Source organism: Pantherophis guttatus, chromosome 10, assembly GCF_059756535.1.
Source record: "Pantherophis guttatus breed Tessera chromosome 10, ASM5975653v1, whole genome shotgun sequence".
NCBI classification, from domain to species: domain Eukaryota; kingdom Metazoa; phylum Chordata; class Lepidosauria; order Squamata; family Colubridae; genus Pantherophis; species Pantherophis guttatus.
Window position 1 is genome coordinate 12,442,529 of NC_142072.1, and position 10,489 is coordinate 12,453,017.

Below are 10,489 nucleotides of genomic sequence, written 5' to 3' on the forward strand. Positions count from 1 at the left end.
AAAAAATCTACCGAATATATATAAATATATATATATATAGTTTTTTTGGGGGGGGGGAGCCGAGACAAAGCCGCCTCAGGGCGTGTGCAGAGTGCCACCCCTTGCAGGGCTCGAACTCCCACAGCGCTGCAGGGCGAAAGCCCCGCCCCTTTGGAACGCCGAGCCAAGCCCAGCTGCTCAAGGGCTGCGCCGCGCTCGCTTTGGCTGGGGCTGCCAAGCCGGGCGAGGGGAGGGGGGGGCGATGGAGCGGCTCCGGCTCAGTCCTGGCTCTCCCGCCTCCTACAAGGGAAGAGAAAGCAGTGAGGGGGGGGGAGAGAGAGAGAGAGGGAGAGAGGGAGAGATTATCCTATTTTGCGTCTCGTTGCTCCGGCGAGCCCGGCTGCGAACACCAATTGGCTGGCCGCTTGCAAACCGGAAATGTCACCAGCTCTGGGCTCGGCTGCTGCCCAGAGCGCCCTGAGCTCAGCAAAATTTTGGCACCGGCGCTCCGCCTCTGGCTCTCACACGGCACCCCCCCCCCCTCCTCCTCTTCTCCATACACACTGGGTGGCGATGGGAGAGAGAGAGAGAGAGAGAGAATGAGAGAGAGGGGGGGAGGGAGTTTCACTTGTCTTTCGCTCAGGGTCAGCTTGGCTGGCTGGCTGGCTGGCTTAGTCCAAACAAGGAAGGAGCTTATCCAAGCGGAGAGGTGGCCACAGCTGCGGGGGAGACAAGGGGGGAGGCTTTGAAAGAGGAGAGGGGGGGCAATCGAGACCCTTCCAACAGCAGCACCCCCTCCCTCCTTCGCAAGGACTGTGTTTGGGCTTTGGCCCTGATCCAGGAATCGCCAGTGAATAAAGGACTACCATCCTGAGGGGCAAAACTTGGGAAGTTGGATTTGTTCCCGGTTTAGGTGAAAGCTGCTTTTACTTTTAGTTTAGTTTAGTTTAGTTTAGGGAATAGGGATGAATAGAATAGGATAGGATAGAATAGAGTAGAGTAGAATAGAATAGAATAGAATAGAATAGAATAGAATAGAATAGAATAGAATAGAATAGAATAGAATAGAATAGAATAGAATAAGAGAAGGGATAGAACAGAATAGAATAGAATAGAATAGGAGAAGGGATAGAATAGAATAGAATAGAATAGAATAGAATAGAATAGGAGAAGGGATAGAATAGAGTAGAGTAGAGTAGAGTAGAATAGAACAGAACAGAACAGAACAGAACAGAACAGAACAGAACAGAACAGAACAGAACAGAATAGAATAGAATAGAATAGAATAGAATAGAATAGAATAGAATAGAATAGAATAGAATTCTTTATTGGCCAAGTGTGATTGGACACACAAGGAACTCTGCTTTAGTTTAGATAAGACCACACCTGGAATACTGCATCCAGTTTAGGACACCACATTACAAAAAAGATGTTGAGACTCTGGAAGAAGTACAGAGAAGTGCGACTAAGATGATTAAAGGCCTGGAGGCTAAAACATATGAAGAACGATTGCAGGAATTGGGTTTGGCTAGTCTAAAGAAAAGAAGGACTGGGGGGTGTGACATGATAGCAGTATGCCAGTATTTGGGGGGAGGGGGGTGCCACAAAGAAAAGGGGGTCAACTTATTTTCCAAAGCACCCGAGGGCAGAACAGGAAAAAAACGGATGAAAACTAATCAAGGAGAGAAGCAACCTGGAATTGAGGAGAAACTTCCTAACAGTGAGGACAATTAACCAATGGAACAGGTTGCTTCATCACTGGAGGTTTTTAAGAAGAGACTGGACAGTCACTTGTCTGAAATGATATAGGATCTCCTGCTTGAACGGGGGCTGGACTAGAAGATCTCCAAGGTCCCTTCCGGCCTGATTTTGATTCTGATTCTGCATTCACTAAGCCAAGGGTGTCCAGCCTTTGCAACTGTAAAGACCTGTGAACTTCAATTCCCAGCATTCCCCAGGCAGGCAGCCAGCCATAAAGTTGCCAAAGTTGGATACCCCTGGCTTAAACCATGATATGAGTTGGGTTGGGCTGAATGTGTTGAGAAACCCCCTCCCCACACAGGTAAGCGAGCACCCCAAAGCTTAGCTTCAGAGATAAGTTCTCCCCCCTATTAATGCTACCTCTTAACTGATCTCAAAAGTCTGAGGAGTGTGAAGCCCAGTTGGTACTTGAACTGGAGAATAATGATTGATGGTTGATGGTGCAATCAAACTTCCACCTGTTTTCAGTTGCATTATTGTGGGTGCTAGTTTGACTTTTTTTTTTCTTTTAATACACCTGGTAGACACCTCAGAATGTTTGAAAGATCCTGCAGTTTGCACCTTGGACCATGATTGGAGGAAAACATTTCAGGTCTTTTGCTAAAAACACCCATTAACTAAGTAACTTCCTTACAGGCTTCTGAAACTGGGACAGGCAGCTCTATTAAGGTATGAGATCTTAGAGGGGAATGAGGATGTTATAACTGGTAAAAGAAGAGAGAGGCAAAAGAGAGACACAACTGTCAACAGAATGAATGCAGCCAGTGGTGAAATCCAAATTTTTTTTTACTACCGGTTCTGTGGGCGTGGCGTGGTGGGCATGGTGCGGCTTGGTGGGCGTGGCAGGGGAAGGATACTGCAAAATCTCCATTCCCACCCCACTCCAGAGGAAAGATACTGCACAATCCCCATTCCCTCCCCACTCCTGGGGGAAGGACATTGCATAATCTCCATTCCCACCCCACTCTGCAACCAGCCAGAGATGGTATTTGCCGGTTCTCCGAACTACTCAAAATTTCCGCTACCGGTTTTCCAGAACCTGTCAGAACCTGCTGGATTTCACCCCTGAATGCAGCCTTCCAAATTCTCACCCAAGTTGAGGCAAAAAAAAAAAAATTGAAATAAAACAGTTAACTTGAAGAAAGTCTAATAAATCCCAAGGGAAAACCATGCACAAAAGCATCTTGCTTAATGAACACATTCCATAGGTCGGTCAGATTTAATTTTGGAGTCTTTGGTGAAATCTACCCTATTTTTAACATTGGTTTGTGAAGCGTTGAGCAAGTTCCTGAAATGGACGTGAAGCAATCTGTGAACCTAATCCTAATTTGCACCATAGGTTTGGATTCTCATTTCTGAGTCCATCCTGGGTTTCACAACCAGCCTTTCCCACTGCTTCATTTCCCTAAGTCCGTGATGGCGAACCTATGGCACACGGGCCACAGGTGACATGCGGAGCCATATCTACGGGTACACGAGCAATTGCCCTAGCTCAACTCCAGCGTGCATGTGTGCGCCAGCCAGCTGATTTTTGGCTGGCCCCGCCCACGGCACCCCTCCCCTCCCAGGAGTCTCAACACGGCCCGTTTTGGATGCCAGGTAAGTACAGGGCTCGCACAGAGGCCCTGGGAGGGCGTTTTTGACCTCTGGGGAGGTGGGGGAGGCCATTTTTGCCCTCCCCAGGCACCAAGACAGCCTCTGGAGCCTGGGGAGGGCCCAAAATGGGGTGCAGCGGGGAGTCACGCACGCATGCGCAGGGGATGGGGCATTGAATTATGGGTGTGGGGACACATGCACATGACCCCCCCACGCTCCCCCCCACACTTTTGGCACGCGACGGCAAAAAGGTTAGCCATCACTGCCCGAAGTCATTTTACAAACACCAAATGCCTGATTCTTGGCAGACTTGAGAGTAACAAGAAAGAGAATCTGGGGCAGAAGACTCCGAACAGTGATACTGTTGAAGAGGGACCTTCCAGCCTACAACAGCCTGGATACACACCACAAAGAACACCAAAACACAGGTTGGGACTTATGGAGCAGCCTGCTATGTGAACTCAACAATTGTGGTTTTCACAGCCTACTTATGGCCAACTGCTGTAAATCCAGCCAGTTGTGATTGAATGCATATATCAAGGACATGTGATCAGGGGTGGGCTGCTGGGGGTTCGCAGGGGTTTGGGAGAACCTCTAGCTAAGATTCTGTGCAGTTCAGAGAAACCCCAAATCCCACTCCTGGCTGGCCCCGCCCACCCTGTCACTGCGTTTTTTTGTATTTGCCAGCTGTGCTTGAACTCTAAGACTTACCGTAGCTGATCAGAGCTCTTATATCTAAGCTAACTGCGCATGTCCACATTCTTTCACTTTCTTTCTAACTTTCTTTGTTCACCTGCCAAGAGGTACGGCAGGAACGCTGCCAAGATGTAATTAATTAGCTAGTAAGATGTTTTTACTTCTTTATAATAAAATGTGTTTATTAGAATATAACTCGGTTTTATTTTCTTAAAGTATACTTCAAGGAAAGGCCACGATCCATTCTCTAATCAAGGTGCAATTACCCAAAAGCAGAATGGGATTAATTGCCACCCTGACACACCCCACCCCTCCCTATCAAAGCCTTCCAGAAGCTTGAAAAAACTTGGTTTTTCAAAAGACTTTGTGGTCTAAATCTTGCAATGCTGCCGGTGCCAAGAATGGAACTCCCATTATATGTTACTCTTTTTTTTTTTCATATCATAGATATTTTTATTTACTATTTATTTTACTGTGTTGCACTGGTTTGTTTATACCACTTTGTGCTAAGCTAGAATTTTGGGTTGCTTTTAACAATGCCTAATTGACTTCAGGCCCGTACAGATGGATTCATACATGCTACTAAGACATGAGCCAGATTTAGAAACAATTTGGATAAAACTTATCCAGGTGAGCAGAAATTCCAGGAGCTGATAGCTAATTCCAGATAGTTTCTGGAAGAAAAGATATGACTCCATCAGAGTTTTATTGTTCTGAAAGGTTACCTATGAAATAGTCCTTGGACAATTCCACTGTTTTGGGTGGACACAATCCAACATTGTACATGGAAATACACTCCCTAAAGTCTGTGTGCCTGCACAGATACACTCCCATTTCCTGAGTTTTTGGATGCTTGATTAACAAAGCACAAACACTTGAGAGATGATATGTAAGGCAGTGGTGGGATTCAAAAATTTTTATTACCGGTTCTGTGGGTGTGGCTTGGTGGGCGTGGCAGGGGAAGGATACTGTAAAATCTCCATTTCCACCCCACTCCAGGGGAAGGATACTGTAAAATCCCCATTTCCTCCCGATCAGCTGGGACTCGGGAGGCAGAGAATAGATGGGGGCAAGGCCAGTCAGAGGTGGTATATATCAGTTCTCTGAACTACTCATAATTTCCTCTACCGGTTCTCTAGAACTGGTCAGAACCTGCTGAAACCCACCTCTGATGTAAGGCCAGGGCAGTGAACAGCTTATCCAGGAGTTTCAGCTATTTAGAGCAAAGGTCAAAAAGAGCTTGAATATTCTCTGCCTTGCCAATCCAGTAGACGTTATCAGATTCCACAATACAAGAAGCTGCTTGATAAATGTCATTTAGCTTATTGGTCTCAGCTATGAGAGTTCTCTTCCAAATTGACAAAGCAGCTGCCAGAGATCTTTTACCTGGAAGTACCAAGGTTTGTGCTTGGGAGTGTTTGCATCTGCAAACAAATCTGCCTTCCCGGGAAGTCGGCGCCTTCTGCAAACAGCTGCTGATCATCTGATCCCTTTAACTGCTTTTGTTCACATGATCCACTGTTTGAAATTCTCCACCCCTTCCCCCCAAGCCAAAAAGAAGGTACATGTTTCGGGTCTGTCTCTTCTAGGAAGATCAGGCATGCCTTGGCCAGGAATCTGTGGCTCTTGGCCAAGTGTGATTCTGTTTTGATTTTAGAATAGAATAGAATAGAATAGAATAGAATAGAATAGAATAGAATAGAATAGAATAGAATAGAATAGAATAGAACAGAACAGAACAGAACAGAACAGAACAGAACAGAACAGAACAGAACAGAACAGAATTCTTTATTGGCCAAACAATAAATTGGACATACAAGGAATTTGTCTTTGGTCTCAGTGTACATAAAATGACAAGATACATTCGTCAAGAATCATAAGGTACAACACAGTGATAGTCAAGATTACTAAAAAGCTATCAAATAGTACTAGGAAACATAAAAACAATATAAATTGAAAGATACAAGCAACGTGGTTATAGTAATAAGTGGGAAGAAATAGATACTAGTAAGGAAGAGAAGAATAATAGTAATATAGTCTTAGTAAATTATTTGACAGTGTTGTGAGAATTAGTTGTTTAGCAGAATGATAATGTTCGGGAAAAAACTGTCCTTGTGTCTAGTTGTTCTGGTGTGCAGTACTCTATAGCATCATTTTGAGGGTAGGAGTTGAAACAGTTTATGTCCAGGATGCGAGGGGTCTGTAAATATTTTCACAGCCCTCTTTTTGACTCGTGCAGTATACAGGTCCTCAACGGAAGGCAGGTTGGTAGTAATTTGTTTTTTTCTGCAGTTCTAATTATCCATTGATAATAGTAGAAAATTAATAAAACTTTATTTAAAAAAGAAAGAAAGTTGACACTGAAGCTTCTTTCAGTTTGAACTTGGTCTGACAAGTGCCAACGCTCAGCAGACCTGGGTAGGTGTAAATGGTCTAATTCTTTTTTGATTCTTCCAAAATTGCCAAAAGTAGGTAATTACTGAGATTAAATTAACAAAGAGTTGCCACTTTCCTCCCCTGGGTACCCACTAAAGAAAGTTTGTTCAACATAACAGTAGGGATCTTTTCAAACTCCTCTCTGAAGCCTGCAAAATCTCAAGCCGCTAGGATGCAATTTAACCACCATAATTCACCATGGAACTCCGTCCCCCTGACACACTCTGAGGTTCGTGTTTGCAACTGAGCTATAACAAGCAAAATGCTTCAAGGCCTGTAATCAGTTACGAGAAAAACAACACTAAAAATTAAAAGCAAAACTACTTTAGCATCCAGGGAGGCAATAAGGCATTGTGATTAAATAGTACAGGGCACAAGCCGGATCAAGCTAGAAATAAAATGTTATTACAGAATATAGAAACCGTTTTTTTCCACTAGGAAGTCTGAGCGACCGCATTCTCATTTTCTTAGGGCAATTCTTGGGAAGCCTCAAGGAGAAAATTTCAGCCTTAAGAAGTTTGTCAATTGATCTTTATTTATTGATTAGCCCTTGGGCCATATCAAAGTACGGCGCTCCAGAAACAATTATTACAAAAGTTTGGTAGAAACAATTGAAATTGAAATTGGAATAGGAATACAACACGATTTAAAATGAAACTAGAGTAAAATACGATCTAGAATAAAATCAGAATAAAACACAATAATTTGAGATATAAATTAAATATAATTAAAATTATATTACAATGTCACCCCTGCATCTACCCAATCAGTCTTAAAACCACTATTAGAATTACATTATTAAGTCAAATGATCTTTCCTGCAATCTACCACATTCTGCTGCAAAGAAGTTTGTCAGATGTGTCAAATCAGGTAACAATGTTGCTAAGGGTAGAAAGTTTCAAAAATTATAAACTTTCTTTCCAAAAGAAATTCAAATGAATTTAGGGGGAAAAAAATACTTCAATATAATGAAGGAAGAATGTTACCCTTCCTTCCCTGTAATATAAAGATTGTAAAATATATTTGGGACTAAAATGGTTTTCCTAGAACTGTACTGATTTCTGAATAATTGTGCAATATTCTGGTGTGCCTTCAGTCTATTTTTTAAAGATTACAATACTTACATACTGTAGAGATTCTGTCATCCAGGTCATGGTTGAATCAAAGGTGCTTTTTCAGGCAGCAATTGGACTTTCTTGTTTTTTTCTTTTGAAGATGTTTCGCTTCTCATTCAAGAAGCTTCTTCAGCTCTGACAAATAGTGGGGAATGGAAGGATTTATATTCCTTGCAGATAGCTGGTACAGTATTTTTCGGAGTATAAGATGCACCTTTTTCCCCAAAAAAAGAAGGTGAAAATCTAGGTGCGTCTTATACTCCGAATGTAGCCCCATCCAGCTTCTCAAATGGAGGTTTAAGAGGCTGAAAAAAGCATCAGAAACAAAGCTTTAGGGGAAAAAAACAACAACCTCCAAACAGAGCTTCAGAGGCTTTTTTTTCTGAAACACTGTTTCAGAGGCTTTCAGAGGCAGGAAAAAAAGTTTTCCCTGAAATGGAGTTTCAGAAGTTTCAGAGGCAGGAAAAGAAGCAAGGCACAGAGCTCACAACCAACGAACCTGTTGCTAAAATTCATCTCTGGAAACAGCTGACTGGGGATATTCCAGGAGGCCGATCCACCCGCCAATCAACTTTTTTCTTATTTTCCTCTCCAAAAACTAAGGTGCGTTTTATACTCCGAAAAATACTGTAATTTCTTTGAGAGGGTTGTTGAAGCACTTGAAGGTTTATCTGTGTCCTCAGGGTCACCTGAGTAGTGCTCCTGATTCCTGTAGTGTGCAATTTTTCTTTCCTCTGGAAATCCATTCCTACTCCCACACCATTCAAGGTGTTCATCCCAAATTGTATAGCTAAGAGTCTGTAGAGCTTCTCAGCCATCTAGGTCGTCTTTGAGACAACCATAAATATAAATCCTTCCATTCCCCACTATTTTGTTAGAGTTGAAGAAGCTTCTTGGATGAGATGCGAAACGTCTTCAAAACAAAAAACAAGTCTGGTTGCCTCCTGAATAAGCACCTTTGGTGTTAGGAAATGGTTATTGCCTAATTGGTTGGCCAGGAAATATATAAGCCAACATTGTATCTTTGTATTATGTGAATGTATTTTGTAGCTTTAAGAACTGTGCTGAGTCATTCTACATCCTGATTGGCTGAGCTCTGTAGCCAATGTATTTAAGGAGAGCTAAATTATGGTTAGTGTGGACACTACACCATTTTTACCTGCTGCTACGCTGTAACTCTTTTTGATCTCTCTATATGGTCAATTGTTTGATCATGATTATTTATTTACTGCTTTCTGATATTTATTGAACTGTTTTTATATTGTTCCTGATTGTTCCTTGTATTTTTCTGCAAACTGGTAAGCAGATTTTATATCCCTGGATTGATCTTATATTGCACTTTATATGGCTAAGACTTGGATTGTTAAAGGACTATGATTTTGCTTTTCCCTAAAAGTAAAATACTATAAAACCCAGTTTGTCTGTATGTTATTCACAATTACTCTCAAAACGTTTCTGTGCGTAAAACTCTAACAGTACTCTGCTTTATAAACCACAACTTCAGGTGTAACTCAACAATATCCTTAACATTTGGGATACATACATACATATAAGTGCACACACATGCATGCACACACGCACACAAACACACATATATACATATCATTTTAGCCATCGTCTATCCACTGCAGGATAAAGGCCTCGTCCGCATGTTTCCAACCAATACGGTCCTGAGCTTTCTTTTGCCAATTGGGCCCACAAAATTTGCTGATGTTATCAATCCATCTTGTTTTAGGTCTCTTTCATGGACCCTTTTTATCAAGTGGGATCCATTCTATGACTGCCTTGGTCCACCTGCCAACAGTTCTTGCTATGTGACCAGCCCATTTCCATTTCAATTATTTTCTTCTCTTGATGGTATCATATATTTTTGTTTGTTCTCTAATCTATGTGGAGGTCTTTCTAGATTGTCTTTTAAGGCCGAGCATGTATCTTTCCACATATATACATATATAACACACAAACAAAAATTCAACTTCCAGTCATTCCATATAAATATATATTTCTGTTGCCATCAGCCTTCTTCAATTCAGCAGTATAACTTGGGGTAGAGGTGGCTGGTGCTGAAGGGATAAAATACTTGAGATCATATCTTGCATTAAGCTGTAACTTTTCACAATGACCACAGCTGATGGGGGTTTCACCATAAAACAAACCATTAAAGTTGGTTTGATGTATAGATTCATGCCCTACATGAAGTCAAAACCCATTTAGCCATGTTAGTGGCCAAAAGCTAAGATCAAACTAAAGAAGCTAAATTATAAATTAGTGCAAGATAAATAGCAAGCTGCGGTTTAGTGAATGGGGATTTTATTTTTATTCATCTAAGGCAGGACTGGGCTTCAAAAATTTTAGCAAGGGATTGTCTGCCTGGTTGCTGATGGGTGTAACCATGGTGGGTGTGGCCTAGTTGGCCTCTTGCACCATGGCAGGGGAGGGATTTGCCCTCCCTGGGCTTCGGAGGCTTTCTTCGAGCATCTGGGAGGGCGAAAACGGCCTCCCCAGGCTCCAGGGAGCATCCTGGGAGCAAAAATGGGCTGTACTGCCCTCCCCACTGCACCCTGTTTTGGGCCTAGGAGGCCTCCCTGCACTTACCTGTGAACCAAAATGGAGCATGTTGGGACTCCTGGAAGGGGCAGGGAGGGGAGGGGCCAGGCAGCAATTTAACTACTGGTTCGCCCGAACCGACTGAATCCCACCACTGCATGCGAGGTTTCATTGCCCCTCTTTTATTCAAAAATTTTTTACACAAGCAGAATGCAATATTGCAACTGTAATCTTCTCCCTGCTTCTTGCTTTCTCCTTCTCCTCCTCTTCCTCTTCTTCTCCTTTTCCAGGAAAAGACAGTGACTGGAAAGGGAACGCCAAAACCTTTGCACGTATTTGGATTGGAAGACCCTGGAGAC